This window comes from Gigantopelta aegis, chromosome 5, assembly GCF_016097555.1.
Source record: "Gigantopelta aegis isolate Gae_Host chromosome 5, Gae_host_genome, whole genome shotgun sequence".
In the NCBI taxonomy this organism is placed as follows: Eukaryota; Metazoa; Mollusca; class Gastropoda; order Neomphalida; family Peltospiridae; genus Gigantopelta; species Gigantopelta aegis.
In genome coordinates, this window is record NC_054703.1 from 14,423,477 (window position 1) to 14,441,350 (window position 17,874).

The following is a 17,874-nucleotide window of genomic DNA, read 5'->3' on the forward strand; positions in this document are numbered from 1 at the left end:
GGCACTTCAAATTTTCTAACTAACACAATATCATTTGCATACAATAATAAAAATAATACACACACAACAGCTCATTATACGTTCATTATAAGCTCAATAACACTATATCATCTGCATATAATGCCATTTTATAATTACTGTTTTGTAATAGGCGTCTGGATTGATTAAAACGCTGATTATTCCTGATTAACAACTTACCTTTCTCGAATGTCTTCTACTGAATCCACCGATCCAGGACGTTGTAGATCGGATATGTCTGCATAGTTTTCTTCATTTTCATTGTTAAATGAATAAACAGGTAAGTCATCTGTTTCATCTGGGTCATCTGGGTTGGAGTCTGGCTCGATGTCTTCAACGATTTCTTCCTCTATAGACCTAAAACATGAAATTGTTAGTTGTGTTTTATCTACTGAGATTAGGAATGATTCGTCTGTAAATAGATTCTTCAAGTTTTCTTATTATAATAATTAATTAAAAATATATTTACATTTAAAACAAGTTAAAATGTTTGTTATGTTGGGGTTGGGGTCAAAAATACAGATATCAATGAGATTATTAATATATTCATATGCAAACATACCTATCGCTGATAACTTCAACAGAATCAACAGATCCATAAGATTGTAGATCGATGATGTCTTCATTATTTTTTTCATGTGGGCGATGAATTTCAGCATTAAGAGACGATTCCAACTTCACAGAAAAGTTGGCATTATTAATGTCTACACTGACTTCTAAAACCGATTCAGGACGTTCCGTATGTGTACAAAGAGAACAAAGAAAATCAAAACTCTCGCCCGTGGAACACAATTTCAGATATTCAGTTTTAGAAATACTAGTTCCGCAGACTCTGTGTGTCCACCCGTTGCAATTGTCACACTCGAGTGCATGCTGGGGTTTTTCCACATTTTTTTTGGCACTGAATACATTTTACACTCATGGTGAAGTAGCTCATGATTCGTCATGACCATCACAACTATTTTGTACGAATGAAGGGAGTTCGGACTGGTTGGATGTTTGATATAACTTTCTCTCATGACACTATATGACGTAAGGCTCGGGCGGTTTTGTTAATTGTCAAATCAACAGGAGTAACTTTTCCTCTGCTCTGGGTAAAAAAAAAAAAAAAAACAAATAAAAATAAAATATCGCTGTGAGTTAATCTTGAAAGAGAGCTCTTCCTTTGATATCAATAACATACTGGTTTAATGCAACCATAGTTTGTAATTTGCCGGTCCTCAATCCTCCAGGGCTTAAATAATTATTTTAATTAGGAATTTAATATTAAATATATTAGATTTGTTTTTAAAATATAATTTTAGACCAGCCCGACTGAAAACTTGCTCCAACTAATGACTAATTGTAAATACATAACCTGATATATTGATATATATTACTTATGGTGCTTCTAATATTAATTTTAACTCCCCCCCCCCCCCCCCCCCCCCCCCGCCCTCCTGCCCCGGAATTGGTCACTGGCGAAGTCAGAGGCTAAGTCCGGGGTGGGCGTGCCTGAACCTCTGTGGATATGGGCACGTAAATAGAGTTCCCAATCCCAATCCTTTGTAATAAATAGTTTTCATCGTAAATGTATTTGTTAGCGTTCCCTCTTATTTTTAGGGTTTGGGCTTTGAGGTAGGTTTGGGGTTTGCTTGGTGCAATCTCTTGTATAATGGCTCGGGAGATGTGTTTGGAATGGTTATAATAATAACTATTCATGTTTCTCCAAAACTTACCTGTACTTAAAATCTACATATTAACACAGATGTACTAGTACACTAACCACATATGTAGATTTTAAACTCTTTGTTTATTCAAACATAAATAAGACGCAGATAATATCCGTGTAGTGAGACCGTACTATAAAAACTGTCTTTGCACAGTTATCTTTCTTGACACTTGTGTAGATGAAATACATTTTTAAAGTTTTATATTTAAGGCCGTCTTGACTTTTGCAAGGGTCGTTATGACTTTTTCACTTTGGCCGTTTTGACTTTTGTTAAGGGCCGTTATGACTTTTGTTAAGTGCCGTTTTGACTTTTTCACTTTGGCCGTTTTGACTTTTTTAGGGCCGTTTTGACCAATTATTGTTAAGGCCGTTTAGTACTGGGGCCGTTATGACTACGATTCGGGCAATTGCCCCCCCAAATTCGGGCAAAACAGTGGGGGAAATTCGGGCAGTTTTTATCTGGGTAAAATTTCGGGCAAATCAACCCCTCCAGTCCCCCCTAAATCAAAGAGTCCCCATACGCCCATGTTAGTGGGGACGGGTTCCCTGCACCCCCACCTCGAACCCGCCTCTGCTTCCTAATGCGTGTAGCCTAATTGCATTATTGTCATTGTTACAGGACTCCAGCTAAAGATGGGGCAGAGCAAGGGGGTACAGGGGCTTCTAGCCCCCCCCCCCCAAATAATTCTGAATAAAAAAATATTATTGGTTATAGGCTAAATCTTAAGGCAGAGGTGAAGTTTACTGCTAGAATGCAAGAAATTGCATTTCAGAACACCTAGTTTTCAAATTTATACGGGTGAGCATATCGCCTAACCCCCTAGAAACTTTGCTTTATGCCCTCGATCTCCGTTACCCCTCCCCAATGACTACTTAACAATTGCTTCCGCCGTGCCTGTGGAAGACAAACAAACGAGGTGTGATTGGGGGGGGGGGGGGGGTAGGTGGTGGACGCACCCTCTCCGGGAAGGCTATAGTTCGCTAATTATTAGGCCTAGGCCTAACCTACAACCAAGACTGAACGACAGGCCTATCTAAAAAAAAGTTTTTTGTTTAACGACACACTGGCGATGCAAGCTGGTGTGTGGTGTGTGTGTGTGTGTGTGTGTGTGTGTGTGGGTGTGTGTGTGTGTGTGTGTGTGTGTGTGTGTGTGTGTGTGTGTGTGTGCCCCCACTTTTCTTGATTCAGTAGCAGTTTATATGTATATTTATATATGTGTGTGTACACCCCCCCCCCCATTCTAGTTTTAGACTTCGCCACAGCGACACAACTAAAGCACAACGAGTAATTAATCATCGGCTAATGGATGTCAGTGTTTATAACGTGTCAGAACAAGCTGTTGTAGCGCACGCCTGTCCTGGACACAGGTGCCGGCCTCAGCCGGTTCTTCCGCCCAGGACAGGAAAGGGGTGGGGTGGTTTGGAGGAAAGACCGGCTGCACCGGCAGGTGCAAGGGAGCACCAGCAGGCGGAGAGTGGTATGGTGCTATTGAACTTGAAAAGTCCCGTATGATTAAGCCAAAGAGAAAGGAAGGAAGGAAATGTTTTATTTAACGACGAACTCAACACATTTTATTTACGGTAATATGGCGTCAGACATATAGTTAAGGACCACACAGATATCGAGAGAGGAAACCCACTGTCGTCACTTCATGGGCTACTCTTTTTCGATTAGCAGCAAGGGATCTTCCAAAGAGAAAGAGTGTACACCTTTTGTGAAGGAAATGAGGCGCAATTTTGAACGGTCCGCCAAAAAGTAAAATAGGGAGCTACATATAGTATTGGAAGGTTAGTATGCCGAGAGTAGCTCGTTAAGTGGACCTACAATGTAGTTGCTGTTGACGATCGTGGCAATTGTATATATACAATATGGGAGGCTAGGCCGGCAGGTTCTTGGTGGTGTCCCTCTGTCTTTCCGTTCCTCTCTTGCTATCCATCCTCTTGTTATCCTCCTCTCCCCTCTGCAGGCTAACAGTAAACAAGGCATCTTTTATATGCACTGGCTGGAACAAGGGAAAACCCAATGGATCCATCAAGGTGGTTCGATCCTGCGACGCAAGCACCTCGAGCGAGCACTCATTAACCGATTGAGCTAAATCCCACCCAGAACGATGTCTGAAGTGCGGGGACACAACCTCGATGGGAAGGGGATATGATTTCATATTTTCGTGCTTAGGTCTATATCCAGTTAAGGTTCAAGCGCGCTGTCCTGGGCACACACCTCGGCCATGTGGGTTAGTTGTTAGTGGTTACAGAAAGAGAAGAAGGTGTAGTGGCCTTGCACATACTCATTGAGTCAATAAAACTCGCTCTGGGTTAGAGCCGGTACAGGGCTGCGAACCCTGTACCTACCAACCTTATGTCCGATGACTTAACCACGACACAACCGAGACCGGTTGAGGGTATTATAAATTCGATTTTATGTTTATAATAAAAACAAGGATTGAAATACTGCCGTTCTGACCGGTTTTGCCCGGTCAGCATTACCACAACCTGGAGACTTTTTTTTTTTTTTGCCCGGTAGACCTAATTATTTTGCTTTAATACTCGAAATCACACAATAGCAGACCCGTAATCAGCCTGTCAAGTGTGTATGTGTATGTGTGTGTGGGGTGGGGTGGGGGTAGGGGGTGGACTTTCAGTCAGACGGTACTCGTGTGGAGGGGTGGGGGTCGGTTATCCTCTCACAGAAAAAATAATAATTTTGACTTCTCTTTAGCGCTATGCTGGCGTGATTTAAAAAAAACCATGTTTGACCCAGCCTGTAAAATATAGCCTACCGCATACCGTTTTAGTAAGGGACGGGACTTAGCCTAGTGGTAAAGCGCTCGCTTAATGCGCGGTCGGTTTCGGATCGATCCCCGTCGATGGGTTCATTGGGCTATTTCTCGTTCCAGCCAGTGCACCACGATTGGTATATCAAAAGCCGTGGTGTGTGCTATCCTGTCTGTGGGTTGATGCATATAAAAGATCCCCTGCTACTAACGGAAAAAAATATACCGGTTTTCCTCTCTAAGACTATATGTCAAAATTTCCAAATGTTTGACATCTTGGACAATAGCCGATGATTAATAAATCAATTACGAATGTGTTCTAGTGGTGTCGTTAAACAAAACAAAACTTAACTTAAATTTTTTAGTAATTAGGTTATGATTACATTCTCCAATTAAAGTGTCCGCCATGCACGGCGGAGCAGGTGTGTGTGTGTGTGTGTGTGTGTGTGTGTGTGTGTGTGTGTGTGTGTGTAGGGACTGAATCAAAAAACTTTTATTGGCATTAAATTTTATCCTCATTTTTTGATGACTTATGCTTGAAGAACGCATGAAATTGCATTTGCCCTCGCGCCCAAGAATTATCGTTACTAAGTGAGTTAAAGCAGTTCAATTAAAATGACCGGCCTCGGTGGCGTCGTGGCAGGCCATCGGTCTACAGGCTGGTAGGTACTGGGTTCGGATCCCAGTCGAGGCATGGGATTTTTAATCCAGATACCGACTCCAAACCGTGAGTGAGTGCTCCGCAAGGCTCCATGGGTAGGTGTAAACCACTAGCACCGACCAGTGATCCATAACTGGTTCAACAAAGGCCATGGTTTGTGCTATCCTGCCTGTGGGAAGCGCAAATAAAAGATCCCTTGCTGCTAATCGGAAGAGTAGCCCATGTAGTGACGACAGCGGGTTTCCTCTCAAAATCTGTGTGGTCCTTAACCATATGTCTGACGCCATATAACCGTAAATAAAATGTGTTGAGTGCGTCGTTAAATAAAACATTTCTTTCTTTCTTTCAATTAAAATGTTAAATAGGCTAGGCCAACAAACTGAAAGTTATGTTTACAAGTATATTAAAAATAATAGCTGGCCTACATTGTAAAATGACAGATAGGCCTATTAAAGATATTTGCGGTTGTAACTGAAACGAATTATTTTTACCTGACAGTACGGTTGTTAATTTTTATTTCATTTGAGCAGTTTGGTACACGACTGTGATTTTTATATATTCAGTGTACACACATGCAGGGAACTATACAGAAATTAAACATTGTGAAAAACTGTAGAATGCAGCTTAGAGCAAATCCTTAAATTCGGGCAAAATCGAAAGAGATATTCGGGCAAAATGAGCTGGCCTACTATCTTTTCACCTTGTTTTACCATAATTATTCCATAATTTTATTCCAGACCTGTGAAATAAATATCAGTGTCATGGGAAAAAATTAAATAAATCTGGGGAAATTCCAGACAAGGCAAACGCCTCGTCTGCCTCATTGGCTAGTAGGCCTATGAATAAATGTTTTTATCCAGATTCGGGCATTTTCGTTTAGGCACAAATCGGCCTGTCCCCTACAAAAAAAGTGAATTAATATTCGTGTTATGGGCCTCCCCCGGTCCCTCCAACCACACACTACTGGAACTTTTCAACTTCACAGGTGTAATGCCGGCAATGTTTAAAGTTGGTACATTTGATACCACCTACCCCCTCCCCCTCCCCACCCCGAACTCCCATCCGTGCCTGAGTAAGTTCAACATCATTTCTGTTTTATATCACTTCTGTTTGTAAGAATAATTAGAACTGAGTTTTATAACAGAACTATCTGCTATTACCTGATAAGCTAGTGCACCACAACTCGTATATCAAAAGCCGTGGTATGTATTATCCTGTATGTGGGATGGTGCATCTAAAAGAGCCCTTGTTACTAATGAAACAAAAATGTAGCGGGTTTCCTATCTATGACTGTCAAAAATTACCATATGTTTGACATCCAACAGCCGATGATTAATAAATCGATGTGCTCTAGTTGTATCTTTAAACAAAACGAACTTCTTCCTGTGACAATGCTTTTCTTGCTGGAAAGACGGAAATGTTTTATTTAACGACGCACTCAACACATTTTATTTACAGTTATATGGCGTCAGACATATGGTTAAGGACCACACAAATATTGAGGGAGGAAACCCGCTGTCGCCACTTCACGGGCTACTCTTTTCGATTAGCAGCAATGGATCTTTTATATGCACCATCCCATAGACAGGATAGCACATACCACGGCCTTTGATGTACCGGTCGTGGTGCCCTGGCTGGGACGAGAAATAGCTCCATGGGCCCACTGACGGAGATCGATCCCAAACCGACCGCGCATCAAGCGAGCGCTTTACCACTGAGTTATGCTTCGCCCCCTTTCTTGCTGGAGTTTCGTTAATTAATTCATACATTCCTTCATTCATTCATTCACCCATTAACTCACACTCATTCATTCTTTGCTATGATAATGGATCCATAAATATATTTTGTCACAGCTGACTGCCAAGGTATTTTCTGCCTGCGCCAAAAGTGACAGGCTGTCAAGTTATGAGTCATATACAGGTAATAAATCGGTCGTGTTCGTCAGTGTTCGGTAGAGATCGCATCTCTTCGACAGATATCGACTGATTGATATCCCGATCATGTGCGGACACCCCATACAAACATCTTCACAATTAACAAAACAGAACAGAACAGAACAGAACAGTAGTAGTAGTTAGACGAAATAAAAATTATTTTATTTGTTTACTAGACACAGGCGCGGATCCATGATTTTTTAAGAGGGGCCCAAAACCGGTTGTTTTTGAAAATAGAATTTAAAGGTCCTTGACAGGTGGACGGGATATTGTGTATTCTGTAATATATATTGTTTGACTAAAACATAGGGGATGGGGGTGGGGGTGGGGTGGAGGGGGTGGGTGAGTGGGTACGGGACACTTTGACCCCAGACTAAATCCGCGCCTGAGATACTATACGGACCCAGAAACTTATAATTATTTGCTTAATAATTAATTTAAGGGATCATCGTCCTAGCTTGTTCTCCACGTAACATAAATGTATAGACGGTAGAAACGTGCCATTTTACTGGTAGAATGTGTTTTAAAGGGACAGACCCTAGTTTATAAACACTGAGGCACATTTTTCACTATTAGAGCCGTTTTTGACAACATGTGTTACAGGTCTGCGACTTTTATATGAATAGTTCCAGTATTATCAATGTTTTCGTAAGGTCGTATCCGTATAAGCGACAATGCTGCAATATATCCATAATAGGCGCAAATTCAATCTGTATGCGAAATCCGTATGCGTATTCGCACAGTGTTCGAGTAAACAGTCGCATACTCACACCCATGACACGCAGGACCCGCATTTAAATTCATAGAACGGGCGGGACGCAGCCCTTTGGTAAAACGCTCGCTTGATGCGCGGTCGGTTTGGGATCGATCCCCGTCGGTGGGCCGATTGGACTATTTCTCGTTCCAGTCAGTGTACCACGACTGATATATTAAAGGCCGTGGTATGTGCTGTCCTGTCTGTGGGATGATGCCTATAAAAGATCCCTTGCTACTGATGGAAAAATGTAGCGGGTTTCCTCTCTAAGAATATATGTCAAACTTAACAAATATTTGACATCCAATAGCCGATGATTAATACATCAAGCACACTCTCCTGGGCATACACCTCAGCTATCTGGGTTGTCTGTCCAGGACACTGGGTTAGTTGAGGATGCAGTGACCGTAAGAACCCGCTCTGGGTTGAAGCCGGTACCGGGCTGCGAACCCTGTACCTACCAGCCTGTAGTCCGATGGCTTAACCACGACACCACCGAGGCCGGTCTTAATGGAGTCGAACTGGTAACAGGTGCATAGACTACACTGAGTCACTGACGTGTGTGTAAACCTGTAGATAAATACATGAATATGTCCCTGTAGGTATGTATGTATGTATGTATGTATTGATGTATGAATATCTATATATTGTATGTATGTCGAGGTTGACTAGTACATACATAGATATTAACGCACTGGCGCAGGGGATAATTAAATCCTTTCTGGCCTCAAAAATTGTCCCATGCCGTTGCTGGGACTCGAACCTGTGGCACCGATTCGCCCGCAAATTGCAAGACTAACCACGATACACTCTGAGCTATCGAAGCTTCCATAAAAAGGAAGCTTCTTTAACTCAACCATATGCATGGGGCCTACAATCTACGCGGTCGATCCCGCTTACGTGCATGAAACAGTGGGCAGACCTGGCACTGGCTAGTATGTATTGATGTATGAATATCTATATATTGTATGTATGTCGAGGTTGACTAGTACATACATAGATATTAACGCACTGGCGCAGGGGATAATTAAATCCTTTCTGGCCTCAAAAATTGTCCCATGCCGTTGCTGGGACTCGAACCTGTGGCACCAATTCGCCCGCAAATTGCAAGACTAACCACGATACACTCTGAGCTATCGAAGCTTCCATAAAAAGGAAGCTTCTTTAACTCAACCATATGCATGGGGCCTACAATCTACGCGGTCGATCCCGCTTACGTGCATGAAACAGTGGGCAGACCTGGCACTGGCTAGTATGTATTGATGTATGAATATCTATATATTGTATGTATGTCGAGGTTGACTAGTACATACATAGATATTAACGCACTGGCGCAGGGGATAATTAAATCCTTTCTGGCCTCAAAAATTGTCCCATGCCGTTGCTGGGACTCGAACCTGTGGCACCGATTCGCCCGCAAATTGCAAGACTAACCACGATACACTCTGAGCTATCGAAGCTTCCATAAAAAGGAAGCTTCTTTAACTCAACCATATGCATGGGGCCTACAATCTACGCGGTCGATCCCGCTTACGTGCATGAAACAGTGGGCAGACCTGGCACTGGCTAGTATGTATTGATGTATGAATATCTATATATTGTATGTATGTCGAGGTTGACTAGTACATACATAGATATTAACGCACTGGCGCAGGGGATAATTAAATCCTTTCTGGCCTCAAAAATTGTCCCATGCCGTTGCTGGGACTCGAACCTGTGGCACCGATTCGCCCGCAAATTGCAAGACTAACCACGATACACTCTGAGCTATCGAAGCTTCCATAAAAAGAAGCTGTATGTATGTATGTATGTATGTATGTATGTATGTATGTATGTATGCCAACAAATGACTGTCAGGTTAGATCTCGGGAATTAAAGAGACATACCCTAGTTTTAAAACACTAAAGCATATTTTTGACTATTATAGCCGTTTTTAATAACTGAAATCATATTTTACTTAGATTTTATGATTTAGATTATCACTTTCCGTACATTGGAAGTGTTTTTGTTATCCTGGTGTTTTTAATATCACAAAATGTATTTCTCATATTTTTTTAAAACGCGCTTGCGTCTGAGAAGTGATAGTTATAGAGTCGAGTTTTAGTCTACTTTTAGAAGGTATTTCACCATTTCAAAGTCACAGACTCATGTTGTATCTTTATCCAAATGTGTTAAAAGTTTGTAGATTAACTAAATTTAGTTCTAATTTTCACGGGTTGAAACTAGGGTATGTCCCTTTAACGTGCTTATATCAATTTAATGTTAAAGTACGAGAGGGGTGGGGGGAGTGTGAAGAAAGGGTTAAAAACGTGTATACAAATGATCAGATAAAAATACTGAATTGATGGTTAAATAAGCTTTATGGCATATGTCCTCTTTCCCTCAATGAAACAGTGTTAATTACGTGTGCATGGGGGGGGGGGGGGGGGGGGGGGGGGAGATTGATGACTCACGAAAACAAAAACACAGGTATATTTGTAATCTGCTAAATAGTAGGAAAATAAGAAACAAAGAAAGAAAGAAAGGAATGTTTTTACGGACCATCACAACCAGTTCCCCACGACTGGACAAAGGCCGTGGTATGTGCTTTCCTGTTTGTGGGAAAGTGCATATAAAAGATCCCTTGCTGCATTAAGAATAATATAGCGGGTTTTCTCTGATGACTACGAGTCAGAATTATCAAATGTTTGACATTCAATAGCTGATGCTTAATTAATTAATGTGCTCCAGTGGTATCGTTAAACACAACAAACTTTGTATGTATGTCCATAATTAACTGTCAGATTAAATGTCGGGCATTAACGTGCTCTCTCTCTCTCTCTCTCTCTCTCTCTCTCTCTCTCTCTCTCTCTCTCTCTCTCTCTCTCTCTCTCTCTCTCTCTCTCTCTCTCTCTCTCTGTCTGTGGAGTATTGATATAGCTATAGTTATCCCCTTTCGGATCTAATTGCAATAACCACAACTCTGTCAAGCATAGATAAATTCAATTTTGACAGAGTTATGGTCCTTGAATAAATTCCCATGTTAGAAAAGTGATGGCATTTACGTGTTAAAAACAGTTTTCCATGTTAATATCATTATATGCCAGTTTCATTTTAAAAATATTAAGGTTATTCGAAGGTCACAGAGGTCAATAAGGTAATTTTACACACATAGCGAAACGTAACTAAAAAATACTCAATGTTAAAATATATTTTCTTAATTCGTTTCTACTTGGAATCAATACAAATACAAATGGTTATTAAATACTTGCAACATAAAAGTATTGCCCTAAGGAAAATTATTTTTAATTTCTGACAACACAAATGCTGTAAGACTGATGATTTTTTGTATTTTTTCCATTAATCACATTTGATAGCCTGTACCATCTCAAAACATGGAGTTATCTTTCATAATTGTTAACGAACTACATACTTTCGATATTTTATATCCTAACGATTACCCCATCCCTCCCCCTACATAATATTATACGCCCTGAAGTTGTATAAGACCCTTTTCTTGCTGGGCAGGCCTGTAGCCCCCCCCCCCCCCCCCCACACACACACTTCCATAGTCGTTCCTACTGCTGGGATGTCGTTAAACATCTATTCTGTTCTATTCATTCATTTATTTATGTATGGCCCCATGGTATAGAAAATGTGGATTTTTTTCACTCTGTCATGATTGTTTTGCTTACAATGTATCTTGTAATACGTTATTTATAGGGTTTTTTAAGGTCGCTGAGCACGGTTCCATGCTGGAAAATAATTTTGGAAAAACTGACCCGGATGAAATCCAAGATGGCGGAATAAAATTCAATATGGCTGACACAAATAATCATATTTGAATCGGACATATAGCTTGTAATATATCGTTTCCTTGTGTTTTCAGGGGCGGGACATAGCTCAGTTGTACAGCGGATTTCCTCTGTCAATATCTGTGTGGTCCTTAACCATATGTTCGACGCCATATAACCGTAAATAAAATGTGTTGAGTGCGTCGTTATATAAACCATGTCCTTCCTTATGTTTTCATGGTCCCAAATACTAAAGTACGTTTTGACATTCCGCTAATCAGTGATCGATGATGGTTGATTGTCTTCGGCAATCAACTGAGAGACTTATGAACTATTTCACATATAGGCATAAATAGAATCATTCATTTCTTTACACCAGTAGAACAAATCTTTTTTTTCCTTTTTTTTTAAAAATAAAGTTTATTGACCCCAGAAAACAAATATAGTAGTGCCAGGGTTGGGGTCCTGGTATCGCTACTTTACAATCATATAATATGTTAAACATTGTACATATATATAGAGTCAAACCTGTATATAACGGCCATCCAAGGGACATGACAAAAGTGGCCGTTATAGACAGGTGACGCTTATATACAGGTTCAAAATTAGAACCCATATATTAAAACATATCACAATTGTCGCATTTTAAAACTATTCCCACACTAACTTGTTTATGTCATCATTGCCTGTTACTTTCGTCTGTCTTTTTCTTTCGGCTGAAACATTATTATCAAAATCAGCTTTCCTTTTTAAAATAGAATTAATCTGAGAACGTCCTACACCAAAATGATCGGCGATCTTTCGTGCACTTAAATTGCCTTTCTCAGAGTTGTTAATAACGTCGATTCTCTGTTCTAACGTTAAAGCAGCACGATTTTTCGGTAGCATTTTTCATGCAAACGTATTCGTTAATACATTTCGCAAACACTGACATTGACTTGCAGAAGCTGAGAAGATATTTTGTTTAATTGAAGGTTATTACCCATGTGGCATGTTTAACTCATTTGTTTGTTTCATGTCACCGCTAAATCCTTCAGTAGAGTAGGACCGTTAATTAGAGCTGAATAATCCTAACACGGGGCATGTTTACGTCCGTATTATTATATACGACCAAATATATATAAATTTAGAGAACTTATGAGCAGTAAAAGAATAAGCACACTAAAAAAATTAGCTAAATTCATGAATATAATTTTTCAAGTATTTAAACGCCCATAACAACAACAATACCCAACAACAACCAAAATTACCATACATTAACCAGTTAATGAAACGAAAGGTCAACATACAACTATACTTGATATATTTTAAATCGTATTACATTATTTTATGTCTTATTGTTATTTTATGAAAATTTAATTTTTATTATTATTATTATTTATTTATTTTATTTATATTTATATATTGTAATACACAGTTGTAACTGAAATTTCCTGAATAATTATATTTTACAATATACCTCTACTCTGTTACATCGCAGAATGCATCTATATTGTTAATGACACATATCTCTATAATGTAATATCATGTATTTATATTATTAATACATATATCTGCATAATGTAATGTCATGTACTGTATTTGCATTTCAATCATATATGTACCAAGCAATGTATTCCTATTATTTGTATCCTCCTGTTAATCTTGTCAAAATCAGAATATGTATGTTCCTCTTACGCTGTTGATAACGGCCTGAGTATAATAAAGTTCTGTTCTGTTCTGTTCTGTTTAATGACCGCCGCCTTCAGCAGTTCATGTTTATTTACCAATCATGTCTGACTAGAAACAATCAGATACTTAACATAACACCTCATTTGTTTTGTTTCTCGAAACTCAATAGAGTTACCATACATACAGATAACATCATGTACAGCCAATGGGAAGTTGTCTACTGTTCAGTGATGATGCTGAGAACCAATCGAATTACACCACCAGTACCTGCGTGTCACGGAAGTTACTGAGTGCCCGTTTGTTTTTCAATTACGATCAGAGCATTATAATGGAACTTTAATTTGACGGAAAATAAACCCAAAGCTACAGACATGACCATATAAACACATTTAATTACATTTTTTTGAGATGGTTGAAAAAGTAAAGACATAACCAGGGACAAAAAATAAACCAAAAAACATCTTCACGAAGATCATCTTGTGACCGTTATAGCAGGTTCAACCTGTGATTTTGGGTTAAAAATAGTGACCGCTGGCCATTATGGACAGGTTTTAACCTGCATTTGGAGGGATTTATAGTGGCCGTTTTTGACCGTTATGTACAGGGGTATATAAAATAGTGACCGCTGGCCATATTACTCAGACAGTAATAATGGACAGGTAATATAGTTCCGTTTTATGTAACAGAGAAGCAGAATTAATAGTCAGAGAAGGAAGGAGAGAAAGAAAGAAGATAGAAAGATTGAAGGAAAGAAAAATAATTAATTTAAAGGCATTTGGAGGGAATTATTGTTAAGTTTCATTCAGTTTCATTCAATAAAAAGGTCAAGCCAAGGATTCCATTTTTTATGGAAAGTTTCATAGCTACAATGTTTAAAAAAAAAATATTTTTCGATATCAAATTTAGTTTTTAACATATTTTTAACGCTATTTATATTTTAATTTTTTTTCTGTATTTTCACACTGTAGATATAATACTTGATATTTATAGTTAACCAATTTATGAAGCTACTGTTTTTGTTATTAGTTATACCAAATATGACGATATCTTTGCTGAAATTGAGTTCGTTTCCTGTTTTACATAAAATCCATGATTTTACTTCTTTCCATAAATTATGAACTGTAAATTATAAATGTATTAGTGTTTCTGGATAGTTGCTACAAAAGCTACAAGCATTAGAATCAATATAATGAATCATATGTAAGAATGTGTTAGTCGCCAGGATTCTGTGCAGAATTCTATATTGAAACCATGCTAAAGATGTATCTTTCACGCTATGGAAAGGAAGAGTATAAAACGTTTCCCATTCCTGTATAATATATATAAACCCCTCATTTGCATATTTTATTTGTGCTTTTGGTATTATTATTCTAGTTTTTAGTATATCGTATATATGTTTGCAGCCACTTTTGTCGTTTAACAACATGCTTAGTTTAAATGGGAAAATGGGATTTTTTAATGATGTAAAAAAATAAGTTGTTTAAGTTATGTATAAAGGATTTAGTAGCATTTATTAATGAAGCATATTGCAAAAAATTCCTAAGTATGTGATATTTTGCTATGAAATCTGCGTATTTTAGGAAGTCATTCAATAGATCATCTATAAATATGATACCAGTTTTAAGATATATATTTTTTTATATAAAAATGTTTTTTTATCTATACATATTTTACTATTGTACCAAATATTAATACCCAAAATGTCATCTATATTACGGGGTTGTTGTTTTTGTTGTATTTTGTAGAACAAATCTTTAACAAGTTTTACCCCAGTAAAATATTCAACACTTCATTGAACCCAATGAGTATTAACAGGAATAGTGGCCTTATACCTACGCATTGAACCCTTAAGAACTCGCTTTTGGTTGGAGCAGGTACCGGGTTGCGAACCCTGTACCTACCAGCCTGCAGTCCGATGGCTTAACCACGACGCCGCCGAGACCGGTTCATTCATCTCACATGTGAACTGTTACAGTAACCAAAAATCATACGGTTATACAGGTACTTTATTAAAGTTACAGACTGTAGGTTTTAAACACTCCGTATTGTTTACTACTAAAGCCGTTTGTGATGATTTAAATTAGAAAGAAAGAAAGAAATGTTTTATTTAACGACGCACTCATCACATTTTATTTACGGTTATATGGCGTCAGTCATATGGTTAAAGACCACACATATATTGACCCTTGGACCAATACACACCTATTATTAGCATAGTGAGAGTAACATACGCCACTCATGCTTATAATGAAAATTTTATTAATTAAAAATCAAAATCTGGTGTCCACTTTAAATGTTCAAACTTGGCGTGATAAAGATATATTTGCCCTAGACCAATAATAACTACAGGTGTCAGGTGTGACCATACGGCTTTAATGTGAAACAAAGTTTCCTATCTACTTGTTGCCACATTTTTAAAATTGATTCTCCAAAAAAGGCCTCAAAATGTTCAAATTTTCCGCATGTAAAATGACCACAAAACATGAAATTACATCTCAGAGCATCTAATTTTCAATAAGAATGTCCCTCTTTTCATTTTCCAAAAGTTGGCAAGTATGCATATGTTTACAGTCAAATGTCGGTAAATCTTTTGATGGTACTCACAGTACCGACACGGCATTGATGTTAGATCGCACAACTCATATCTACACATAATATTCATATCGACGCATAGAGACATGTATCCATATAAATGTCTACGTTGGGACCCCAAAATATATTGACACAAACGTAATATCGACTCAAACGTATCGACTCAACCGAAATAAAAGCACCCTAGTTAATAAACGTATTGACCGGGACCGGCCAGGCATATCGACACAAGCGAAATATCGACTTAAACAAGATCGCCACACTCGGAATAGGGTATAAACGTTTAGTATATAACATGTAGTGAAATATCTTAAAATATTAGTGAAATAAAAGTATTATCAGTCACTCAGTGACGATAACACATTTTAGAGTGAAAATATCACTACACGTATTTCTCACTAAAATGTGTTATCGTCACTGTAGAAAGTGTTATCTTCACTGTTAGAGAGCCGGAACTATTTTGCTGCTGGCATTTTAAAAGTAAAAGTAAATTGGCAAAGAGTTATATAATAAATAGAAAATTTCATGTTTTTTTTGGTGTCAAATATGATTTATGTCTCATCTCTTGACGTTTGCAATCATATCACACTCGTCGCGCAAGCGCGACTCGTGAGATATCATTGCAAACTTCACTCGATGAGATATAAATCATATTTGACAAAAAAACATGAAATATCCTCTATATATAAATATATATAATATAGTAATATACACACACATGCACGCAGGCACGCATACACGCACGCACTCACCAACGCACCCACTCACTGACGCACTCACACATACATAAACTACAATGGAATAATCTCCTTCATCGGTAGGAGTAACCTGTTTGGCGGAAGCAGGTTTGTCATTTCCACAGAGCAATCGTACGAATCAGGGGCGGATCCAGGGATTTGTAAAGGGGGCGGGGGTGGTGGTGGTGGTGGTGGTGGTGGGGGGGGGGGGGGGGGGGGGGTTGGGGGATCCGGCATGGTATGTCGTGTTTGAACAGTCTTTTACTTTTATTATTATTGTTGTTATTATTATTATTATTTGGGCATCGAAGAAAAAAAGGTAGGCGCGCACCCCCTCCTATCCGTCCCCCCCCCTCCCTACCTCGAGCTGTGAATAGGGCTGAGTTAGTTCTTGGATTCCAAGTCAAAATCAGAACATAAGTATATGAGATTTGAAATCTCTTTGAAATGAATACATAAACTACCCGAGTACAAAAAGTAAGAACATTTTCATATATGGCTTCAGTTTACTCGATTGTCAGACATAGTTTCGTTGGTCGGCTGTTGACAAATGCAGCCGACAGACACACGCCTTATTAATGGCACAAACCTGTAGACAATAGACCTACAGAGTTCAGCCCCAAGTTCAGCCAGCAAACGTTTCCCTAACGATCGCGAACTATTTGATTAGTTCCCAACGTGGCCATTTGGTTTACCGATAAACCAGTCTAGCGGACGTTTGTCCGCTCGGTCTGGCTGAACGCAGGCCAGGTTGAAATGTAGAATGTATTAAGAATTATTAGTTGCTTAAAACTTTTTTATTATTATTATTAGTGAATTTGAAAAACATTCCGGGTATTTGGCATCAATACCCGAATTCCGAATTCGGAATAAAAATTCCGGATTTTTCGGATTATTCCGGAAAGTGAGTCACCCTGCAATATATTATCTGTAAAGCCGACGGTTAACAACTGCATCAAAGAGAAAAACAACCCTTCTTGAAGCCAATGCTAATTCGTCAAAATCATCTAGAGATATTTATACGTTTTTATACGTGACTGTTCAGTCAAACTTTGACATATTAATAATAAAGCCCCCAATGTACCGTGACAGTAAATAGCGGAGGACACTGGCCTTTTTGTTTTTTTTCTCCGAAACGGAATGTCGTACTTACCCAACAGGTAATCTATATTACGTTGGGCGACATCACCTTGCTCATCAATCATTATGACAACCTTTTGATCTATTCTTCAGTTTTGATCATTAATCT